Raw genomic sequence first — 16,806 nt, 5'->3', positions numbered from 1 at the left:
GAACTTTAGATGAATGAAATTTGTCCGCAAACTCATAAAGATTAAACATGTCAACGCGTGTACTTTTACCTCTTACATACAATAGCTACATGAAAGAAATATTGCTGAGTATTAAAAAAAAATTAATGTCCAAAATTTTTATATAAAGAAAACATTATACGGTTTCCTATATTTTAGAAAATCTAAAGTATTAATACTAAAATTATTGATTGTTAGCATACGATATTATTTCTTTATATTAATCAAACGATAGAGGAATTTAATTTTTTGGAATTATTATTCGTCTTATAATAATGAATTTTTATTAATTACATATATTTTATTACGATAAATTAATAATTATTAGGATTATTGTCATTTATTCTACACCTATTTTTTTTTAAATATATCAAAATGTCTAGTTTGTCACATTTAAAAAAAGTAATACTAAATATTCGGCAGTCGTGAGATTATCTTCAAGTTAACTTAAGCTATTTTATTTAAGGTTATTTGTACACAGTTGTTACTGTCATCTTTCAATAACAACTATCATAAACGGATTGAGAGACTAAAATAGACTAATAATTATTTTTAATTTAAGAACCTCATATCTGGAATCATTACATAATAATTAATTATTTGTGTGTTATTTAATAATAGTTGTTATCAGATAACCTATAACTGTTACAAGAAAAACCAAATAATATATTCTTAGTAGAAAATTGTTATATAAATCCTTAGTTGTTTCGAGTCTGAACTTCGATAGTTTACAGTTTAGTTAAACTTTGTTTTTTATACATAAAGAGTAAAATTAAGTAAATTTTGTTATATCCTGTCAAAGTTTTGAACGAGTATGTAAAAAGGATCAAGCAAAATTAAAATATCTATTTCATTTTTATTTGTTGTGAAAAACTTCATTTTTACTTAGTTAAAAGATAAACCTTTCAATAATAATGAAATATGTGATTACTTAGTTATCAAAATAAATTTACGAAATGTTTATAGACGTTATTACCGAATGTTAGTTCTCAATAACTAATTTAATTTATGCACAATACAAATTGTATCAACACAATGAATAGGAAATGTCTGCATTTTTTTATTTCAAAATTTAGAGGTTTCATTGAAAATATATTTTTATCTATTGATTTTGTATAATAAAATGCCATAAAAAGTGAGTTCACTTTAATAATTGTGTCAGCAGAATTTAGCATTAGGTTTAAAAAAGTAGTTAATCCATTGGAATTGCTGAAACACACGCTTCATTTATACAAAAATTCTTTAATCTATAAGTAAATTTAAAATGAAATAAATAATGCAATTATAAATACTTTAGGACTATCTATATACAGTACACATATGTTTGTCACATATTATATCCTGATATAAATACAAACGTGTATTTATTATTATTTACTCACGGTTATTTAATTTTGTTTGTATTATGTTCTTTTGTATTTTAAACAATTTATGGACCTGAAGACGGGTTTTACCGAAATATAGTGCCAATTTTCTAAAAACTATTTTATTTGTACAGTAATTTCTTAAAAATAATATATCAGGATATGCTAATACATCAATTTTTTTATAAAAAATAAGCACATGTATAGTTTTGAATAAATGTAAATTTCGTCAACGGCACGAACATTGATTACATATATCTACCATAATATTATACATTTTTCATCTCCATCTCACCTGTCACACTTACACTATATATATATATATATGTATATATATATATATATATACACACACTTAAATTCTTTTTCTGGTCTCTACATACACTCTGTATTGCTTAAATATATCTGTAATTCTATCCCTAAGCTCTTAACTTCCTCTCCTCACCATTCTATTCACTCTGCGCTGGGTCTATCTACCATTGCCGTCTGCTCAATCTACATTATTCTCCTTCGCGTTTCTTTTACCTGTTCGATTTCTAAGGCTAAATGAAAGAAAACCTACTTCACGGTTGTAAATAGCATTTCAAACATAATTTATATTATAGGGTAGTAAAAGGAGGGATAGGTAGTATAAACTTTATTGTCTCTCCTGATATTATCACCTAAAACATCGGATGGCAAATAAGTTTAATATACTCTAATGGAAAATATACTTCCTTTTAAAAATGTTACTTGAAGTTATTTTATTGAATTAATTTGAGTAATTTTTACTTTTTCATTTTGCAAACTTAAATATTATAAGATATAAAACACAACAGCTGTGACATGTGCATAAAATTAAATTATAAAACCATAATATTTAAATTTTACTCGTAAATAACAAGAAGATTCTTATTAATAATTATTACCTATATAAACTATTTAAAAAATACAGAATGGGATAAAACGTAAAGTGTGATTGTTAATGCAATTGTATCGAAATCATTCTACTCTCAACAATTGCTGTCCTTACTCCTATGCTTCGTTGTGTAGTCAAATGATTCATTGGTGAATTAGAATATGCTACCAAGGAATCTTTAGAAAAATATTATCGTTTTTATTTAATTTTTAATTTTTCTTAAGTATATCATCACTGAAGAAAAAGGCAAACAATAAAAAAGGGTAGTCACCGGGAACTATTTCATAATTACATGAAGTACGATTTTTGATACATGCATGGTTTTTCTTTTTTATATGTAGGAAATTTAATGTCTTTGTACACAAAAAGTCTGTCTCTCGTTGAAGCTCAATAACATTTAAAAGTTTGGAAATTACCTCAAAAATTACAAGTTTGTATGTGGGCCTTGTTATAGAATTGTGTTAATAACGTAATTGACTAAAGACAAAGAATAATGAAATATTACTTGCAAAGTCTAAGTTCTTTCTAGTAAACCGAATACTCAATAATTTTTAGAAGACTGAGCCAAATTTAAATCATAGGGACGAGATGGTTGTATTTTATAACCAGTGATTTAACCCACTTTTTGTGCAATGAACGTATTCTTATTAATGTTTATTATGTAATGTACTATGAAATATAGATGACAACATCGAGATAACGGATATAAAGGCATATATAACTTAATTGCAGATAAAATTTTTCTAGAAGTCGTTTCCACTCGCTTGTGTTACACAGTGTGTGTCTGAAATTTCAAAAGCTTACGTGAAATCCGTCTTGTGCCTTTAATTGTTCATTTAGTTAGACAATTACAACGTTGTGAAAAGTTTTCAAATTAGTGTGTGATTTTATTGTCCTATTTAGAAGGAGAGGTTTTATGGCAGAACGTTTTTCTTTATAGAATTAGATAATATTACAATTATGGTTATTGTGTAATATTATTTATTCGTTATGATTTGAAAAGACTGTAAAAACTGATCTCAAACTTAACAGACTACGTAAACTTATCAACTATTAGTTCAAAAAATATTGTGCAATGAATATGAAAAAATGTATATTAGGACAGAATTTTATGACTATTGAGTTCATTAACATGTATAATATTATCACCTAAAACATCGGATGGCAAATAAGTTTGATATAATAAGACCGTTTAAGGTAATTAAGTGTTTTTGGTTTCCATTGCTGTTGTTGAATGACTCCAATGTTACATGTACTACTCTTGTGGCATAAGAACTAAAAGCACAGCTTGGTAAATTTTTTCAGTATTTATAAAATGTTTTAAAATTCTCTCTACAGACAACTCTATATATAAAAGGCAAAGATCTTACATATTCACCACCAGTTCTCTAAATTTCCATTATCTCAAACTAAGCATTTTCTAACGTTTGTCTTATGGCTTGAATAGAACAAGAAAAGAATTTTTCGAATATCAATCAGCTATACTAGATGAAAGTTTTACAAATTATTTCAAATAGTGTAAAATACGGCTATATTAAATTCCTCCTTAAAGTCCTATTGGAAAATTCTTAAGGAGAAACCTTATACTCCAATTTCTAAGCAAAAGCAGGCACAATGAAATGACATATTTTTACGACAAAACTAATATTAAAATCATGTGAAACATAATATATCTTACGTAAGCTGTGCAAACTATTAGATCAAGCATTTTAGATTTAAGTAAGTTAATGTGAATTTTCTCTCGTAAGGATTGATAATCATTCATATTTAGTGCTCCAAACTATCAATCGTAAATAAAAAACTATTAACAAAGAATTAAAAATATGTATTTAATTTCGTTTCAGGTGTATTAAAAGTTAAATGTATAATGCACTCATTATATTCCATAGTCTAAAAACCAAAGGTAACTGAAACTGCAACGTGAAACATAATGATCAATATCAATATTATAACTTCTCGGTCTTAAGTCATTTTAGTTATTTTTAGTACATTTATATGTAGATAAGCCTCAGCTTTAGCATAGTGCAAGTTCCCCTATAGTGGTTGATTAATATTTATTTACCTTTTATACTATTGTGATGCGGATGACGGCAATACCAGTAGCAAGAACTTGCTGTTTTTTTGTTGCTAAATTATAGCTGTAGGTAAAGAATTTAAATTCCTGGGTGATCACCTTTTAATCAGATCCTTGTTTCAATTGTAAGTAGTGAAGTTATGTGTGAAGTAAATTACTTAACTTCTTGTAATGCAATATTTACATTCAAACCGACTTAGACTGGCAACCACTAAGTGATTGAGTAGGAGGACGGGGGGGGTAATGTAAGATCTTGTGCATTAGGAGAGACAAGTTAGTTATATATGACGTAATTTACTAAGTCCTCTTACCCTACAGTATTTACATTAACATGCGCTTGGCCAAGACAGCGCTGAGTGCTTGCTCGCACAACGTAGCAGGTTATTAAATATCCCATGAAGTAGTAAATATATTATCTCTGACGTGATTTACTAAGTTCTCTTACCGTGAAATATTTACATTACCATCTGCTTGTTCAAGACAACTCTGAGTGGTTATTTGGAGAGTATATGACATATAAAACCTCATGAACTAATGTAATGACCTCAACTACTGTGTTCTCCTACTGTGAAATATTTATAGTTACAACTGCTTTAAAAATAAACCATACTCATGATTTCTTAATTGTGGAGATAATTTTAGTATAACATACTCCGTTCCAATAAAGACAGCTTTGAGTAAGGTACGACCGATGCATTCCATCTCTACATTTCAAGGTCATTAAATATTTAACGTATTTTAGTTTATACAATAGAATTTTAGCTGGGGAAGCTCTGTGTCTTATTACAGGACGTTAAATCACGTAAACTATGTACTAGTTTGTAATGTACGAGATTTGGAAGGTTTAAGGTGTTAAACGCAATAAAACTTCTAAAAGCTATTTATCATGTTTTCATAAAATATAACTTTTATGAAATTTATTTTATGACAAGAATGTAACTATAGTAAAACATATGTCTGGTTGATTTATATTTTAGGGGCATACAGCCAATTTCAATTTAAAATTCACACAAACAGATTTTTATTTAAATCAATAACAGTTTTTCATTTTATAAAGATGCGAAAAATGTAAAAATGGGTAATATTTTGAACCGATATATTTTTTTTACATCACATTTCCCATAACTTGACACATTTAAAACCGATCTTCAGACATATAAGTAACTGATACGTCACCGTCAGACTATTAAATAAAAAGATGAAAAGTATCAAGGCCTTTATATATTATGCAATATACTGTCAATATTCAAATTATTGATATGTATGTTTCATAAATGTATATAATATATATATATATATATATATACATATATTTCCACCTCACCCCCACGTGTAATCCTTATTAATGTAATATGCGATTATCTCATATCATCGCTCAAAACATAGAACATATGGACTGTAACATTAACTGTTACATGATTTTACCCTCTTAATCAAATAAGATATATCTGAAACTTCTCTTTCGTTAGCTTTTACAATTCAACTTGATGTGTTTAAAAAAATATTCACTAAGAAATTATCAATGAGTTATTTAAACAAATTTCATTAAATATTGCCTATTGTAATTTATATAATAAACATTTTATCAATAATTATCTTTAATACGGTATGTATAAAATTATTTTCTGCTCTAAAATGGCGTTAACTAAGCTAATAAGGATACGTAGCAATGTATAGATTATGTAAGATTATGTATAGATTAAATTAATGATATAAATTTATATTGTTTTGACAAAGTGTTTAATATCAAAAATTTTACTGAAATAATAATCTTTTTAGTTTAATGATGTGTAGTATAAGACGAAATGAAATGTGCAGTCATGAATGACCAATTCTTTGAAGCTAAGCTCCGTTGAACAGTTGGGCATGTTATTAGGAAGATTTCTCTGAATGCTCTAGAATAATTGCTACTAGCTGTTGTGATGAAACCTCATATTGTACCACTTTTTTATTGTGTTTTACTGATATTCTGTGACGATTTTAGTTGTATAGAATTAAGATATATTTGTTCTGTAAATATTTTGCATATAATAAAACTGTTGCAAATTGTAGACTCTTGGAGCAACTGGCAAATTCTTTAAATATTGATATGTTGTAAATGTTAAAAACTATTCTTTGTTTGAAGGTAAATTTTTTAGTTAGTTTTTAGCTAGTTTTAGTTTTCATTAAAAGGGAAATATTTCAGAAACTAACGATCATATACATTTGTCCTGGTGACATGTTTACAAGAGAAGCATGGAACGGGAACTAGTATCTGTCCTCATCTTCAGGAATTTAATCTTAAGTTATAATGTTACGTATGAAACAAAGTGAAACAGAATCAGGAACAATTTGTTTATACAATGTGATAAGTAGATAAGTAAGCGTAAAATCCACTTGTTGCGTACAAGGCTTCGCTGATGAGCAATTCTAATGGCACCGTTATTTTAATTTCTGAGACTTCCTGCGAATAAAATGAAAACAATTTTTTTACTCGAGCTGACGGAAGAAACCATTTTTCTGTCTACAAGGTAGAAGTTTGCCGCAACACGTTTCATAACGGGCTTCGATGATTTCTTACACTGAAATGAATCTTCATGTACAGTTTCAAAGCTATAGGTCAGTTCGTTCTCTTGGTATCGTGCTGAGAGAACGAGAAAAATGAAATTATTCTAGTCCCACAGGCTATAGCCTTCGCTACAGCACAGCTAATACATTCATATAAAGGAACATGTTTGGTCTACAAACGAAATTGTCCTAAAGATATATTTGACTAAACGGTTTACTTAATAAGTCGCATGTTAAAGAGTCATATAATTGTAATCGGTTTGGCTTAAAAATTTATTATTCTCACGCATTGCTTTTTGTGGTTATGGTTAAATGTACCCTATTGTTCAGAAGCAATTTATGGAGTGACATAAATTATCATACAACTCGATGTTTACTGAGGCTTATAAATAAGGTTTCACGTAAAAGATTTCAAGATAGTATGTCAGTTTTTTATGGAACCCCTCGCGTAAAAAAATAATTGACATTATAGATGGTTTTGAAGTAGTTGTTACCTGTCGTATCTAATTTTCATTTTGGCCATTTTAAATTTTTTCCTTTGAACTAGATGTGGACATTAGATATTCGCTATAAACTGGTATAACAAGTTAAGAACTGCACACTTTTAAATTTCAAGGAAGAAGTCAATATAGACTAGGAATATAACAGATGGAATTAAAAAACATTAACACTTATGACTAAATTGATACATCTTTTTCCGACACCATTGATAGGACTGATCAGTAACTGATATTTAATATAAAAATATACCATCATTTTACCAAGAGATTCCTAGGAAATTGTGTTTCATTGGCGTATTTCATGACAGCGAATGCCGGAATAAAGAAAGGTGTTAGATGTAGACAAAGAGGACAGTGGAAAAATCAGTTAATTAGGCTTAACTCAAATAATAGATCTGTAAAGCTTTCAAAACGCGGGTTGGAGACACTTTATGAACTTTATTGATATGGAACAAAAGGCTATTAGTATTGATACTAGTGTATTATCACCATGTACGAAATGAAAATCCTTACATTAATTTATTTATATATAGTAAAAATACTTGTATTGTATTGCCCCCTTTTATAATGTATATAATGTAGTTAATAGCTTCCAATTTCATATAAAAAAGCATTTGATTTATTTAGGATATTTTATTTGTTTTTGTGAATATTAAACTAATTACAAGCTATATCACCTACAGAGCAATATATAAGAATTTAAATTTATTCCTATATTAGTCAAATAATCATTCTCTATATCGTTAAAAAATGCTTATGTAACATCAATTCACGTAGCTACGAATGTTAAGTTCACCTCCAATACACCTTCCACTTTTTGCAGCGTTTGAAGCAATAAAGAAGCTCAAAATGAACTCTCTACATCGTTTCGACATCGGAGACGCCTGGATTACAAACAAATTGCAATATGTTGTGTTAGAAGAAATTTCGCTTGATCATTTATATATATCTGAAATTATTCTATATAACATCAGGTTTCATTTTATAATTTTTGTAATACTTAAACCGATTTCAAAGAGTGAGAAATCCACTTCATAAACCGCTCAACTAATGGTAATTGTGGTTAAAATTTGACCGGCAGATTCAATTGACACAACAGTAACTTAGATCCATATAACTTCCAATTTTATTACTGTGATTGGTTGGCACAAATTGAACAGATCTGAGGTATCGTCAGTTTTACCTGCTTTGTACATTCACTCTCTACACAATCTTCCTGCAACATGCTAAATAATACGCTAAAGACCTCGTAGACAGGTTTTTACTACCTTATGAAAAGATCGTGCATTATGTATAAACTTCAATTGGTATATAACTATGGGTATGTTGATAATGATCTTTTATACAGCTAGCTTTATAACACTGCTAATACACTCTACTGCTCGTCTTACTGTACTCGTTTCTTAATAAGCAATGTAATAAATAATAGAGTATGTCTATGAGGTGATGCAGGAAATATTTACCTACCTCATACAACACTGGACCTAACTACTCTCAAAACCCAGCGGAGGAGCTAATATGTGTGATCTGGAAAGCAAATCGAAATTGTGCTAATTTATAATATATTTTGAGTTTCAAGGGATTAATAACATTAGGTTAAAAGAATGAATAATGGAAAAATTAGTACACTAACTAAAAATTTCCTATAAAATCAAAAAGATCGTTATTAATAATGTTTCAGTATTATATGTTACTAACTACAGTAAATTTTTATTAAATTTTTAATGTTCTGTGGGCTTTTTTGAGTTTATGATGAAATAAGGCAGAATCCCTTGTAGTTTTGTAACGTTAAGATTGTCAGTCGACCGTTTGTTCGGCAGAAGGGAGTATTTTTGTGGTAGAAGAGGAATTAAGTAGTAATTTTACAGCCAACAAACTCCCACCACCTATTAATGTCATTTTGCTAACAATTACAATGAAATACACAGAAGTGTGTTATAAACCTATGGAAGTTTCAGTTTTATTAAAGTTAATATTGTTACTGATATAAATAATCCAATTTGAATGGTAGTGCTAACTTATATATAAAACTGATAATCTCGGTTGCTTTGGTGGTCAGGTGATTGGTTATAATTTACCCTACGATAGTATAACCCCTAGCTATTATTGTAGTATTAAATAGTAAACGCTGTCAGGTCACATAAAAAACATAACATGGGAGGATAAAATAATGTTTATTTCATTTGATCATTATTTTTTCCAAAGTCAATAATTATTCATATAAAAGTCCTTACAAACTGCTACAATACATATAAGTTTACTCACCTTCTTGAATATTTCTTTTATTTTTACTTAGTTTTTGTGGGAAAAATAAAATAATATAATTCAAACATTTAAAAGCCTAATCAAAGATTCAACGATATTTCGTATCTGCTATTGTGCTAATTGTCAGTCTATAATGTTCCATTAGATATTAGGGTTTCGTAAATAATAATGAATCCACAAATGAGAATAAATTCATTATTAAGAGACACATTTTGTAAAACTATTATGAAAAGGGAGCAGAGGTGAGACTGGTATGAGTAGACGGAGGGTCCATTAAATAAATGACTTGGCTCTGATAGGAAGGCTGCCGACGTTTATCAACACCAACCTTTTAGTTATGAAGGAAACCTGAGATTGTTTCATGAACATTATTTTAAACACGTTTCTGGAGCTCATCGTATTGTAGTGTCGTATTCAGACGTAACATTTTAAAATTATTTGTTCCTTTACTACATCATGTAGAATTGGTAATGATTTAACTAGATACATTAAAGAGTATGCAATATTCATAAGTCAAAACAATGGGAGATTCATTAATCCTAACGATACAAAAACAAATAATTTTAAATAAAATGGAACTGGAAATGTATAAATATTTTAATTTATTTTTAGTGCAGTTGATTCTCTGTAACTAAAAAACATTTTTAGAAATCAACATAATGTAATTTAACGCCCTTTCATTTTGCTCTATTTCCTGATTATCAACAGAAAGTAGTACAAAAGTAGTAATGTCTTGTTGGGTGTGTACGTATTTAACAATGGAGGAGGACACTTACGGTAACTTGGGTTGGCAACAACATCGTATACTGTTTGTAATAGGAACTACTTCTTTCTTAGCCGCTATGTTCGGAAGTTACACATTTAGCTGAGCTAAAAGATAAAAGTTCGCCACACGGAATGTCGCGAGTTGCACGCTTCTCTAAGATGGCACGCACAATTTTAAGTCTATACCCTGCGAATAGACAGACATACGTACGGAAAATACTTTTAAATCTCTCTGGCAGAGAAAATAAAGACTGTGCCAATTTCCGTCACTGGGTAAGCTCTGTTCCTGTTTAATCAATTGAAGGCAATATTATGAGTTTAAGAATTGTAATCAGGGTAAAGTAAAAACATTAAAAAGATACTAAGAGGTTTTTTTAATCAGTAGTAGTATCAGTAACTGAAGCAGTTTCAGCGATTTTTGTTGCATTTGAAAGTAGATTTGTTGCACGACCCACCTGAACACCTGCAATAGAGGTTCTATTTCTATATTTGCATAATGAAATAGGTACTGTGTCTTTGAGAAGGTAGAGTACAGTTATTAAAATTTTATTATTAAAATTTATATTATTTATTTTTGGTTCCTTAAAATTACAAGCTATATTTGAAGTAGACGATTGTATTATATAGTTTTATTACGGAGTCAATATTTATTATCACAAACCCCTGATTAAAAGTTTTCAGAAGTATTTTAGCAATGTCCTGGCACCTAATTCTATGTGAAAATTAAAAACCCTTTTAAAGAATTTGCATAGGAAATTCTCTTGTAAAAATTGAACTAAAGTAAGTTAGTAACGAGGAATATTTTAGTAAGATTTTAATATTTCACATCTGGAAGTTCCCCGAATTTAGAGAGAGATTCCATAAAAAGAATATTTTACCTTCATTCTCATCATTTAAAATATTTGAGATCTATTTACTTTGGATTGTAAGACACTTATAAAGCTTCTAGAGTTGCATACATTTTTGGAAATAACTTTAATTAGTTTCATTAATGATACTAATCCTATGTATTTAAAAATGAACTTATGTTTGAATTAAAAATTATTAGTTTTTATTGATCAATCAAGCAGAATTAAGTTTAAGTGTGTTTGGATTAATAAAAAACTATTTTTAAATGTTAAATAAAGAATCTGCAAATATTTGTCACTAAACAGTACAATAATGTGTAATTTTTGAATATAATACTCAGTACTGTTCTTGAAACTTCTAAATAGATTTATAAATTTAATTTAAATTTTATATCCTTCACATTTTCTTATAGTTATTTTTTACATCAATAATTGAACATTATACAATGCTATACGTACGCCAGACCGTTTAAAATTTCTTAATGTCACGTGGGAGGCTTCGCTACGACCTACAGCAAACAACAACCTGGCCCGAACAGCGGCCAATGATCTGTAGTGATCTGTATTTGTTGAAGGTTACTACAAAACTTCAATCGTCTACGTGAACTCATTTATAAGTTATCATGCATACATACAGACACGCATACCTGTAGGTACAATAATCTACTTCTACTATTAAATGCGAGGAGGGTCTCAGCTAAAGCTCAGCAAATTAAACTCATTAGAGCCTAATTTTTAACATATGAATACCGTGTAAGGGCACAACCTTATATTTTTCAATCAATAAAATTTATTGTAACAGATTGTTATATGTTTCTGTACACATATAAATAAACCGAGTACACGTGTGACTACAAATTTGACCAGTAAAAAATACCTTTTTAAAGTTGGCTATTAGATTTGAATAATTTGGAAGGTTATTACGATTTCGGATATTTGATATCGATATACGTTACATAAAAGCGTGGCACTATGTTCAAGGATTAAAATCCATTCTCTTCCTCAGCAGTAAAAACGAACATTACAAGTCTGGAGAAAATGAACCAAAAGCGATGTCACCGCACAAGATCCGATATGATAAACAACACGTCACACCCGAACTAACGAAGGTGAAGCAATGACGGGGAACTCAAGTCGATATTTCCTGTGGTATCGTGGAGTGTCACCTAGAACCAGGACGACAATGGACATGAATGGAAGGGGTAAAGGGCAGCCGTCTCCGGCCCTGTGTAAAAGCGTTTGTACGCAAATTTTTTTCGTTTAGTTATATTTAATTTTTAAATTCTGTGTTAACATGCTAGTTTAGTCTTCTTGTAATAGTTGTAGCAATAATTGTCTAACCTTTAATAGAAAGTTGATTTACTGGTTGATATGCTAATTTATCCATGCATAATTTTGAGTCTGAAAAAAGTTCTTTCTCGTATATTATAAAGCGTTCATTCCATTTCTTGTGATGGTTTACAGACTAGCAGTATAGAGCAATTTACACCCTCCCAATTTGAAAGTATTTGCATTTTTTAGTAATTTATTTATGTCTTTGATTTTCACATTTAGTAGAATTTTTCTCATCTATTAATCCATATTACAAGAAAATATTACACTGTAATCATAGTTTTGTAGTGCCGTATGCCGTTTTTTGTTTATTTTTTAGGAAACTATGCCTAAGTGTTTTAAAAGTGGTTTAATATTTAATTTAATTTCCTTCTTACTATTATTCTAATTATCTACTATAATCCTTGCACTAAGGGATTAAAATATACGTGGTTTCCATTTATTTTAGTTTTGTTACTGATGGAATTTTAACCGTTTATTTTTAGTTATTATCGCACACTGAGAATATCCTTTTTTAATGATATCTTTTTTGTCAAGAGGGGGAAATATCCTTTCGGATTTCCCATTGGGCCCGCACAAGGGGGTCTGTGGTGATTCCACTAAAAAAACCTCCCTTTAAAATTCTATTCCTCTTCACCTTGGTACCACCTTTCAGTATTTCTTCAAGGTGAGAGTACAGTCATCTGCTTACCTTCTTTTTCCTAGGCCTCTTCTTATTTCAGCTCTTAAATTTACATTTACATGCCTTTCATCTTCTTCTTTTCTTCTCCTTACCACTCCCAGGTAGTCAGCTATTGTGCGCCAGTTGTCTTCGCTCTCCACCTTCAGTGCCACAGTACTCTCCACTGTAAGAGCTTTTCCCAGATTCTCCTCAACTCCTTTCCGCTGGTATCTCCACCGTGGACATGCAAACACAGTATGAAGAGTAGTGTCGCACTCTCCGCAGTACGCACAGGCATCTGTGTCGCTCAGAGCAAAGCGTCTCTTATAGTAGCCAAAGCACCCATGACCGCTCAGTACCTAGGTTAGATAATAACTGCATTGTCCATGAGTTCTGCTGATCCAAGGTCTAATGTCAGGGATTAGTCTCTTTGTCCATGCTGTCTTTCCAGTGTCCTTGTGACCACGCTTCCTGCCACTGTCTGGTGTAATGCTCTTCTTCCTGCAGAACTCCTGTCCGCTTCGCTATCCTTTTTTCTACCTGGAGCTTGATGGGCACTGTTCCATATCACGAGAGCTGCTTCCGTAGAAACAGTCCGGTATGCACTGCAAACCCGGAGTGCTACTCTGCGTTGTGTCTACTCTAGCTTCTTTCTACTTTGGTTATGGTCCATAGCTCTCTGCCATATGGATGCTGCATACAGCATCACTGAGTGCGCCATCGAGCCAAGCACTTTCCTTACACTGGATCGTGGGCCACCTTTGTTTGGCATAAGCCTACTAAGTGCCACAACAGCCTTCTGCGCTTTGGCTGTAACCATTTCTATATGTGCGGCCATTCTGCAGTTCCGCTCAAAGACTACCACCAAATACTTAACACTATCTTTAGTCTCTACCACGGATCTTCCCATATGAAAGGTTACATTTCTTAGACTCCTTCTTGTGTTCAATAGGACAGCCTCAGTTTTCTCATACGCAAGCTGCAGTCCTTTCTCGCCAATGAGTATTGTGAGTCTACGCAATGCCGTCTCTGTATCCCAGATTAGCTCCATATCTGATCTTGCCTTGATTAGTATAGCGGTATCATCTGCGTAACCCACCAGGAGTACATTGTCCGGAAGCTGAGCCCTCAGTACTGATTCATAGTAGATGTTCCACAAATTAGGCCCCACTACAGAGCCCTGAGGGACCCCACAGGTCATCTCCATAACCTCTTCTGCTCCGACTATTATCTTTCGGACTGATAAGTAATTTTGTATGATTCTCCTCAGGTAGGTTGCGATTTCTCTGTTTCTCAATTCTTTCCAGTATTCCTGCCCATGGGGCACTGTTGAAGGCATTCTCTATATCCAGGGTCACAAGAATGCACAGCTCTCTATGTTGACTTGCTCTTCCTTTGATGTCATCAATCAGGTTAATGACTTGCTGCAGTGCATCTTCCGTCGATCTCCCTTTTCTGAACCCAAATCGATTGTCTGCGTTGATGCGTCTTCTTCGTCAGTGTTTTTCGACAGCTTTTTACCGTCAATGTTGTCATGGTTTTCAGCTGTAATCAATCTGCCTTGCATTCTCCAATCTTCTATTTCTTTTCCCAAGCGGTTTATATAGCACTCTAGGTTATTCAGCTTCCAGCCTTTCGTAGCTTTTCCCGCACCATACGCTATCCCCTGGACCCCTTTCACGATATCAAAGAGAATGTATGGGTGGTCACTCAAGTTTTCATCTTCAAGCACTCTCCAGTTAATTATTTTGTTTGCTAAGTCTTCTGTGCTTAATGTGAGATCTATGAACTAAGATGCTCTATTTCTGCTGAACGTAGGATTGTTTCCATGGTTGTGGAGTACCAATCCATGTGCAGCCATCCAGTCTCCAACTACCTTCCCTTTCCTGTCCTCTCTTCGTGACCCCCACAATGATGACTTGGCATTAAAATCTCCGGCAATTATGCATGCTTTTGGATGTACCCTCATAAAATTCCCTAGGGTGTTTAAATACTCCGAGAATTCCTCCAAGTTGATGTTAGGAGATATATAGCATGCCTCGAAAGTTATATCTTCGGTCTTTATCCAGGCAAAGCCCTTTCCTAGGGATCCTTCTTCAGCAGGTTTGGCTGGAGTGCTATACACCCTAAGTGCAATACACTTCTCCTGATCTCTGACCCATTCCGATCCATTATTATAAGCTATGTTAGGCTCAGGGGTGATCACCAAGTTTATGCTTCTGCGGCGTACAGTGTCCTGAAGCAGATTAATGGCTGCTTTTCTCCGATCTAGATTACATTGCAGGACTTTCATTTCTACTAGGTTGTACTACCTTGTCTCCTTTTATATCATTTCCTGAACTAGCTTCCTGAACAGTGGGAACTTCATGCTATTTGATCTGTGACCACTATCCTTTTAATGATATCTGATTCTACGTTTTTGATAAATTGTATTAACTTATCTTCGACCAAGCAACAAGGTCTTTTCTTTTTCTTTAAAAAAGAATTAACAAATACCTTGGCAGACTTTTTATGCTTGGATAAATAATTTAGGTACTGACCCATTTGTGTTTTATTACAGTGAACTGCTGTCTTTACGACTTAACTACCTCATGCTGCACACATATCAAGAAAATAGATTTATTAAACTTATACCTCTACGCTTAGAAAATTTGAGGAAGAAACGCTATTTATATGAAAACTATCAATTTCTGTAGTGTCTCCATGAGGTACAATTGATTGAATTAGACGTTTTAAATTCTTCCATAAAGATTCTGACTCATATCATACATTGTTTTCTTAGCAGACCCAAATTTATTTAAGGTCTAATTTGTGTAAATTAAAGAATTTAAATCTAATCAGTTGAATATATTTTTTAAATATTTTGAACCATTTAAAAATAGAAATTCTCGTCTTAATATATATTTTTTTTATTTTCTTTTCATTATAAAGGCTTGAGTTCAAATCATTAAATTGTTATCGCCTTAACATAGGAATTTTAAAAACTATTATTTTGCTTGGGAATGATAAAATATATTTAATTTACATCCCACTATAAGTTATACGTTGAAGTATCGGTCTTCAATGGGCCCAAAGCGTGAGGCATGAGGCTTAGCCAACAATAAACCTATACCATCCAATTCTCTTAATGACAATCCTCCACAATTTTTACAGCAATGAATTCTTAGGTAAATAGAAAAAATAAAACTGCTCATTAGAATAAACATTATTTGACATAAGTAAAGAATCATTTTAAATCATCCTTATACTTATTTTACTATAATATTTAAATGTAATCAATTTATGGCCTTCCCAGCCCAAACTTATTTAAAACTATTGTAGAAATAATTAGTTATATATTGTCTCAATCCTGTATTTTGGGCGTCTTTTAAGTATTAGCACTGAACTCTTTCGTAATAGCACATTTCCCTTTTAGTTAATTTACTATCACACTGGGCAAAATTATTAAACATTTTCCAATATAAATTTTAATATTTCAAGGCCTTACGCAATCAAGTTACACGTTTATATGTAATAGATATTAAATTACCATAT

The sequence above is a fragment of the Homalodisca vitripennis genome, chromosome 8 (genome assembly GCF_021130785.1).
Source record: "Homalodisca vitripennis isolate AUS2020 chromosome 8, UT_GWSS_2.1, whole genome shotgun sequence".
NCBI classification, from domain to species: domain Eukaryota; kingdom Metazoa; phylum Arthropoda; class Insecta; order Hemiptera; family Cicadellidae; genus Homalodisca; species Homalodisca vitripennis.
The sequence above is the reverse complement of the archived record's forward strand: the minus strand, read 5'-3'. Positions refer to the sequence as shown.